Consider the following 9,351-nt stretch of genomic DNA (forward strand, 5'->3'; position numbering starts at 1 on the left):
GGCACATAAACATGCATGTAACATATATGTATACATACGGATATATATAATATTTCTTTAGGTGCCTAACATCCGCTAACCTGGATAACGGATCTTCCAGATTCCGAATTCAACTCTCGTAGCCGACATGCACTCTTTCTCTTCTCTACTAGAATTCCGATCTTAGCGAGCTCCTTATCCCTTGTCACTAATCCTTATAGCGATATCTGGAATTATATAGGAAAGAGATATGTCGAATATCGAGTGTGGTTAGTATCTCATCCATCGATATACTAACTCACACACTCCTAGTAAAGAGTAATATAACTCGTAACATATGTGTAGTGTCTTATTCCATCATGCCACTCAAACCTTCTTGATCAAGAAGTGCAGAGACCAAATAGAAGAAAAGAATAATGGCAAAGAACATAACCGAACCCTAAGAATAAGGTCTTGACAACACTTCTCTAACCAAGGAACGTAAAATAATAATAGACCATCTATTCTGTTTTGAACGAGCAAAGCCCGCTACTTGGAATAAAATCCCGAGGGTCAATAATTAGAAGAAGAAAACATACACACAAAGTATAACTCACAGATTTGCATCGCTTAGGTGAGTTATTCATAAACAACTCTAAGAGAGTATAAAGAATCGAGCTCTAGTTCGTATTTGAGTCATATAGGTAACCGAACCTTTTCATACAAATATATTAATAAGGCATTATACACATTTTCTTAACATTTAAAAGAGTTAAACTCAAAGCTCGAACACGTTTTTGAATGGTTATAAAAACAAGTAACATAAACAACCATACATGTTCGAATTCTATGGTCTCGTTGTAGATAAGCCGGATCATCGCTTCGTCTAATCGAGGTCACCAACTAAAGTCGAGGCGTTGTTAGCTCGAGTTGGAACTCGGGACAATCCCGACTCGCTCACGGTCAATTGGAGACTCCCTTGAGTCTCCAAGCCAAGGCTCAAAAGCCTTTAGCTCGCTGACCGGTTTTGGCCTGGTCTGGGTCAAGGCCCGACCTTCTCCACCCAAAATCAGGCGAGAATAGCCCCGTCATTGCTCACACTCGCCGGATAGCCCCTTCATCGTCTTCGCGCTGCCTCACTGCTGAACGACTCAAACCACATCTTTGTTGCCTTGCCTCGCTGCCGAACCACAACAGCGTTGTCGTAGCTCCGTTACCTCGTTAGATACAAATAAACACATAAGCAATGAACACACACGGTTCTAGTTTAGAAAACAAAACAAAGAAAAGCGATGCAACCCGACTCGATATATCAATACCACAGCTACACAAAGACACACACACACACATTAATTTATCGTATTCAAATCGACTTAAATTCTCAGATTCGTAGCCAACCGTAAAATTTCGGCATCACGTATCCAAAACAAGCAAATATGAGAAAAGAAATACAGAATCCAAACTTAAACAAAACAACAATTCAGACTCTAAATTAATCAATCCTCACCATCCGATCAAACATACCAGAGAGAGCAAAAAGCACAGCAAACTCCCAAATACCAGTCACATAATCGGACGAACAAAGAGAACGAGAGAATAACCCAACTCCAACATTCGGCATTTCGGCCAAAACACAGCGCTAGAGGACGAAATCAACGACAAAGCTTAACTAAACATGAATAATAGAATCATCATCGAATACCAAAAATCCCCTAATTTCATATTTCACATCCAAAACCGTAGCGCTCAAACTTCTGAAATTCAAACCATAGAAGAAGAGAAAGCCGAAATATTACCTCTGATTTAATCCTTGTTGCTCTTCTTCTTTTTGGTTCCCTCCTATCCACCGCCGGTTCGAAACACTTGAACAAGACCGAATCCTTGATTGAGATGAACGAACGCTCGCTGTCTCTCAGCCGTCCCTACTTGTATCTTTATTTGTAATCTCACAGCTTAAGTAATCTGATTACTCAAAATATTGCACTCAAGTCCCTACTTGTATCTTTATCTGTAATTTTCCTCCTCAAGCAGTCAAATTTTGCGAATTGGGTCATTCACTATTCATTCATAATATTTTAAACCCAAGTGAATATAATTTAATTGGACAAAATTTATTAAATAATTCTTTCCTCCATTCAACTTCATTTGAAATATATTTTAGGTCGTTTGGAATTTACTTTTCGCTTTCGTGACTCTTCATAAATTTTCGAGAATTAATAGGAGACTTTTATTTTACTCGAGACGAACTCGAAATTATTCCAAACTTTTCATTCACCTAAAATATTCATAAATATCCAAATTACTTCATTTCTCATCCTTTCAAGTAATTTTCTTTGCAATAATTAATACCCGGCTCAAGAATCTCTTATATTGTCTTTAAATAGCGCAAGATGAGGATCGTGGAATTCATATTATTACATTAGTTGTTTCCAGTTACTAATTTAATGGGTATGTCTAGTGGTGTTCTCATACCAATTATCTCATTAGATCATATTGAACAATCACAAAAACAATAGTCTCATAATAACGTATTGTATTCAATTCTATTTGATTTCAATTCAATTTTATTCACATCTAACAATCATAGTTCACAATTTACAATCACAATAACAATAGTCTCATAATAACGTATCGCATTTAATTTTATTTTATTTTAATTCTATTTAATTCATATCAAATAATCATACTTTACAATCATAATAACAATAGTCTCATAATAACGTATCGTAATAAATTTTATTTGTCATGTATTCAATTTTATTTTATTTCCATTATAGTAAAATGACTTATTACCTCCATTTGTTTTCAAATTCAATATCCAATTTTTATATAAAAAAAAACACTAATTTTAAAGTTATCAAATTCTCCTAATGAATTTATTCAATTTTAGATATTGGTATGCAATTTTATTCAATCTAAAAAGTCAAAACCAATTGACTTCACGAACAATAACATTTGAATAATATAATTGTATTGTCATCGAAAAAACAAGTCACTATCACAAAACTGTTTATCAAATGCGATCTTAATTTTAAGAAGACTATATTTTAGTCTAAAAATGAAGTCTGTTAAAATAGAATACAATCATCAAATTTATGACGTATATTAGACTCTAATTTAACACTGTAGTGATTAGTTAAAACTACAATCAATATAATAAAGTAGTGTGAGATCGTAAACATAAAAATTCACTAAAATTTTCACCAAGTTAAAATAGGAAGGAAATTTTCCTCTAAAAAATTTACATTTCACTTTGGCGGTAGAATATATTTCACATTAAATAAGTATAGAATATATTTCGATTATCCCGATTTCTAAACAGAAATTTCATAAAGTTGTCCTCAAATGAGTCAAAATATCAACGCTAGACCCCTTACTTTTAAAATATCTTAAATTGGACTTTTGAGCAAAAAAAGGAAAAAAATACCCTTTCAGCCTATTTCCTCATTTTCTCTATTCTGTATGAATCTCATCATACATCATTGTATATTATTGTACACCATCGTACAATATTTTAAATCCATATGAATTTCATCGTATATCATCGTACACCATCGTACATCATAATAATTTTTTCCAAATTTAAAATCCTAACTCTTCCGAATTTAATCCATATCATCTGCAAGCAATTGAAACGCAAAATAAACAGAAAAAAAAAAAATCATACATTTATTCGGAATTTTAAAGGAGATGAGTTAAGTGGTACATAACATGTCTAGTTTGTAATTCCACTCCACCTCCAGAGTGGAGGTCGTGAGTTCAGTCCCCACTAGCAACCAAGTTGGGTGAAAAAGAGGGGGGGGGGGGGGGGGGGGTCGAGTTCAAATTCACGTGAGAACGCCAAACCCGTCGAAAATCTTCATGAAATTGGGTGAGTGAGAGGGAAAGAGAGTAAAAACGAGAAGGGGGAAAAAAACAAATGTTTATTTGGCTTAGAGGGTATTTTTGTCAAATTTGAGACAAGAGTCTAAATTTTATATATTTTGCACTAATGAATCTAACCTTGATATTTTGTTACTTATAGGTCCAGTTTATGAAATTTCTCTTTGTAAACTAGAAAAAAAAATAATCAAATTGAAATTTTACTTTGGTAGTAGAATATATTTCACACAAACTAAGGGTTGACTTTCTGAGAAAATCATACGAAAACCGTCCGGAAACCCCTTACCTGAGAGAACCGGAAACGGTTCACAAGTTACCGTTTTTGTTTCAATTTTCCGGTGGTTTATAATGGTTTCCTGTGGTTTTCGTTTGTCACCGCCATTTTTTGTTAACTTTCCTTGGATTTCGGCAGGTAAGTTTCGGGGGTTTTTCCATTTATTTTTTTTTATAATTTTTTACGTCAATCCATGATTTCAAGGGTTTGAACAATGAATATGAGTTTATTGGTTTTTTTTTAATGTATTTTTAGGTTTAATCCGAATTAAAAATTTTGATTTTTAATCCGAATCTGAGTTTTTTGTGTTAGGAATTCTTTCTCACGAGAAATAATGAATAAATAATAAATGATTACTAATTAGAATAATGATTTACTTTATTAGCATCATATGATCAGTGGGTTGAGCTCTGAATATCAGAATTAATTGGAACTATCATCCGTAGCCTCCATATTAAACTGAGTCACGTGCTGGGAACCTGAGTTCGGGCGGTGAGCTAAAACGTGGTCGATGACTGATACACGCCTGGATAGCTGTATCTAAAGTTATATACGTGGAACACTAGTGAAGGTTGATCACGACGTGCGAGCATTCTGCAGTTTTGGTAAGTGCACGACCCAGACATGCTTTGGTTATAGATATGTCGTTTAAGTACCGTTACAACACACTAACTGAGGTTGCTATGATGGTTACAATGAGACTTTATTTAAATCCTGAAGTGATCATGGACACTGGATCATGTTACCGCGCTCTTTGACTCATTCGCTAAGAGGCTATATCATGCTAATCACAGCTTATGTCTTGGGAGTTTCGAAACATGATTCAAGTGGGAAGTGGTTGACAGATACGGAATCCTGCCTTCCTCAAAGAATGACAATGTTCTGTTGTTAATGATGCCCACAAGAAGAGTTGTAGTCTTTACTTATGTGCATTTGATGTAATAAAGTCTCACGAAGACTCTTGCTTGTAATTGCTTATTTATTAATAAAAGTTGAAACGTCCATTCATTCTTCCTTGTCTGAAGCTTTATGATAAAACCTTAGTCATTAGTCCATACACAAACCTAACAACATATGAAGAGACAAATGTAGATTTGCATGAACAAACTCTTCATGGTTTGCTTTAAACAAAATATTCGCAATCTAAGGATCAAAGGACTATTGATCTCAGTACGATTGTTAGGAGAATCTATGATATCTGGTTATGGGACATTGAGAGTTAGAGACTCTATAGTTCTGCTAGGTATCTTCCGAAGATACTTAATTGACCAGTACACTTCTAGAGACAAGATAAGAACAAATCATTTAACCTCTTATGTCCCGAAGTCACTACGTATGAATTGCATCATGCTTACCTCAATCCTAAAATGAGACATGTCATTTCATAGCTTACGTATTCTCATTTGAGAAAGTCAGAGTTCGGATTCACTATGTGATTCTTAACAGGACCTATTGGTGAAGTACTAAGTTATGAAGATGTCATGAGTAACTTTGTGAAGATCTCATAGATATGAAATTCATGTACAAGATTGCTGAAATGCAATGTATATCACCTCATGCTTTGTTCCTTGAAATGTGAATAAATGAACTGGCTAGTGTCCGAATTGAGTCATGAATATTTTGGATGAAACAAATGTGACTTGTTAGCTCCCCATCAATACATTGTTTCTAACTTATTCACATGCGACAAAAGAGTTGAAGAAATAACAGCTAGAAGGGTAAAATGGTAATTTTGTAAATTCATGAAGGGTAAAGGTAGATAATATTCAGTAGATCCACTCATCACAATTTAGTTGAATTCTTGTGTAGAAAATAAATTCATTTGAACTGATAGATTCTAAGTGTCAACTCTTTAGTGGAGTCAGTTGACATCAAGCTAAACTTGGTAAAGGTTTGTGAACTTTTGAGTCCAAGTATTTTAGCTCAAGCTTTGTTCATTTGGATCTATGAGGTCACTGTCACAAGTTTTACGAAAATTGTCTAAAGGGTATTTTTGTCTTTTTGGACATAGGATGAAATGAATGTCAATAATTTTTTTGACATTTTCATTTGATGACATACTATCACTCGGCCATAATAAGTCCATTGGGCCTTGAGGATTAATTTCATTTCATAGAATTTTACTTGAAAATTCTTAATGGGCCTTTTCTTATGTTGTCATGAACAAATGAAGAAGCATCTAGAAGCCCATTCTAGATATCTTGGCCGCCCAACCCAAAGAAAAAAAGAGAGATTATTTTGTGCATTAATGTATGAAGATACTTGCCAAAAGAAAAAGAGGAAACAAATTTCCTCTATGAGGAAAGAGGAATTTCGGCCAACAAGGCTAAGGGAGAACAAAAGAGGAAACAAATCCAAGGCTTCTAGAAGGAAGCTTGGCCGTGTGACTCTAAGGGAAGGATAGCAAATTTTGCTCATGAATATGTGATATTCTATAGAAGAGGAAACTACCTTATGGAAGGTAATCCCTCCCCTATAAATAGAGGCCTCATTCTCATTGTTTATTCATTCCACATAAGTTAGAGATTGAGAGATTCTCTCTCTAGACCTTGTGGCCACCCATCTTCTCTCTCTCTCTCTCTCTCTCTCTCTCTCTCTAAGTTTTCTTTCGTTTTTGTTTTGGCACCTAGGTCCACATATGACCTAGTGTTTTAGCTCTTCGACTTTGAGACTTGTTCTTGAGTCGTCGTGTTTAAAAGTGCCCACACACTAATTCCTTTTTTTCTCGAGTGATTATTGTGATGAAAACTTTCGTGGTTTCTCGAGTTCCCGAGGAAAGAAGAGAGACGTGCTGCGAGGGGAGACGAACGTTTCAACCTTCCTAAGGCTTCTCAACGTTCAATCTTCTCAAAGGTTAGTAAACATATAATGCTCATTTATAGTTTTAATTTATATGTACTTGCTCTTTGTCTAGGTTAGTAAAAACGTTTTACTTGTTTTAAAGAAAATTTTTAAATTCCGCCGCTTGCTCGAAGCGTTAAATCTTTTCTTAACTCTAGATCAATTCCATCATGTCCACTCACCTAATGGTTGATTTAAGATCCGATAGATTGCCGGCACTTCTGAAGTATGTACGTTCGAAAGAATCTTTCGTTTGGGAAGCAACGGTGCTTAGGGTATATATGTATCAAGAAAGGTATAACAGATTAATTGACCTTTCTCGATACGGGTTAAACTTGGAGGATCTTGATCACGTACTGACTAGATCAGTGGGCACTCATCACGATGAGTAAATATAGTTCTAGTATAAAGGAGAGTTCAGTCTTGGCGTACGTAGGTGGAGTCTGTCCAAGATTAGACAGATCAATATGAAAAAGAGAAATGAGTTTTTCGTCTTTTCATCGAATATGTTAAGCTTCTATTACTAGGTCCATAGTCCCCGATTCGGATTCGATAAGACATATAAAGAACCTCTAATAATAATGAGTATCATTATTATAGATCTTGTTGTCGCATGAAAATGAACAACTATTAAAAGCTTCGGGCGGTTCGACCCAAGGCCGGACCAAGTGGCCGCACCCGAGCAAAATCTGTGAACTCGAAAGTCTCGAGTTGGGTTTCCTCCAGTCGGAGGGTCTCTCTGAGGAGAGAAGGGGTGAATAGGGGGAGTGACCGTGCCTTTTGTGTAGGCTGCCTACGTACCCATGTGAATAGGGATTAGGTCAGAACGTAGTTCAAGGCGTATGTAACTCAGTATGAGGCGCAGAGCCTGGAAGGTGTGCTCGACAGAGGAGACGGAGCACAGAGGAGTCCTTGGCGACGCCTCAGAACTCTGGGATCGAGTAACCCGAGAGAGAATGTGTTGGAATCGATCCAGGGTTTGAGAAAATAATTAACGCTTCGGTAAGCGGCGGAATTTTAAAAAATTTCTTTTACAAGTAAAACAGTTTTTACTAACCTAGACAAGTGCAAGTACATGTAATTAAAAACCAATATGAGCTAAGAGTTTACTAACCTTTCTTGAAGCTTGAACTTTGAAGAAGCTTTTGGAAAGTTCGCAACGCTCGTCTCCCCTCGCAGCACGTCTCTCTTTCTTTCCTCGGCACCTCGAGCAACCACGAAAGTTTCTATCACTAAATCACTCGAAAAGAAGGAATCAGTGAGTGGGCACTTTTAAACGCTACGACTTAAGAACGAGTCTCAAAGTCGCAGAGCTAAACACTAGGTCGAGTGAGGACCTAGGTGCCAAGACAAGAAAAAATCGAAAATAAACTAGAGAGAGAGAGAGGAGGGGCGGCCAAGCTAGAGAGAGAAGCTCTCAATCTCTAAAACTTGGGATGAATCAAAAGTGAGGAAATGAGGCTCCTATTTATAGGAGAGGTCTCACCTTCAATAAGGTAGTTTCCTCTTCTATAGAATATCACATATTCATGAGCCAATTTCCCCTTTTTTTCTCTTGAGATGCTCGGCCAAGGTGGCTTCATTAAGCCTTGGATTTGTTTCCTTTTTGGTTCCTTGCCTTGCTTCTTTCTCTACTTGGGCGCCTACCTCACTTTCCCCTTGGAGGAAATTTGTTTCCTCTTTTTCTTTTGGCAAGTATCTTCATACATTTATGCACAAAATAAACTCTCTTTCCTTGGGTATTATGGGCGCCTATTCTCATCTAGAAGGAGCTTCTAGAAGCTTCTTCATTTGTTCATGACAACATGAGAAAAGCCCATTAAGAATTTTCAATAAAATTCTTATGAAATGAAATTAATTCACAAGGCCCAATAATCAAGTTATGGCCGAGTGACATTAAGTCATCAAATGAACTTGTCAAAAAATTTATTGACATTCATTTCATCATATGTCTCAAAAGACAAAAATACCCTTTTGACTATTTTCGTTCTTGTTTTGACTTAGCTTCCAGTTTAACTATTCCTATCGATGTGATTCGTGACAGTGACCTCATGGACCCAAATGAACAAAGCTTGAGCTAAACACTTGGACTCAAAAGTTCACAAACCTTTTCCAAGTTTAGCTTAATGCCAACTGACTCCACTAAAGAGCTGACACTGAAAATCTCTCGGTTCAAATGAATTTATTTTCTACTCAAGAATTCACCTAATTATAATGAGCGGATCCACTGAATATTATCTATGCTACCCTTCATGAATGTCATCAGCTAGTCGGGATTTACTAAATTACCATTTTACCCTTCTAGCTGTTATTTCCTCAACTCCTTTGTCGCTTGTGAATAAGTTAGAAACAATGTATTGACGAGGAGCTAACAAGTCACATTGTTTCATCCAAAA

The 9,351-nt window shown here is 36.1% G+C and overlaps 1 long non-coding RNA gene across 1 annotated transcript; it reads right to left on the reverse strand.

Moving 5' to 3' along the window:
* Positions 1 to 460: 460 nt before the first annotated feature.
* Positions 461 to 1,903, reverse strand: LOC149407962 (uncharacterized). The gene is made up of 2 exons (XR_016297640.1): positions 1,755 to 1,903; positions 461 to 1,627 (listed from the first exon to the last, which is right to left on the reverse strand). It is a non-coding gene; the product is annotated as an uncharacterized LOC149407962 (long non-coding RNA).
* Positions 1,904 to 9,351: the final 7,448 nt, after the last annotated feature.

Source organism: Urtica dioica, chromosome 1, assembly GCF_054948205.1.
Source record: "Urtica dioica subsp. dioica isolate 48M chromosome 1, U.dioica_male_clone48M_v1_H2, whole genome shotgun sequence".
In the NCBI taxonomy this organism is placed as follows: domain Eukaryota; kingdom Viridiplantae; phylum Streptophyta; class Magnoliopsida; order Rosales; family Urticaceae; genus Urtica; species Urtica dioica.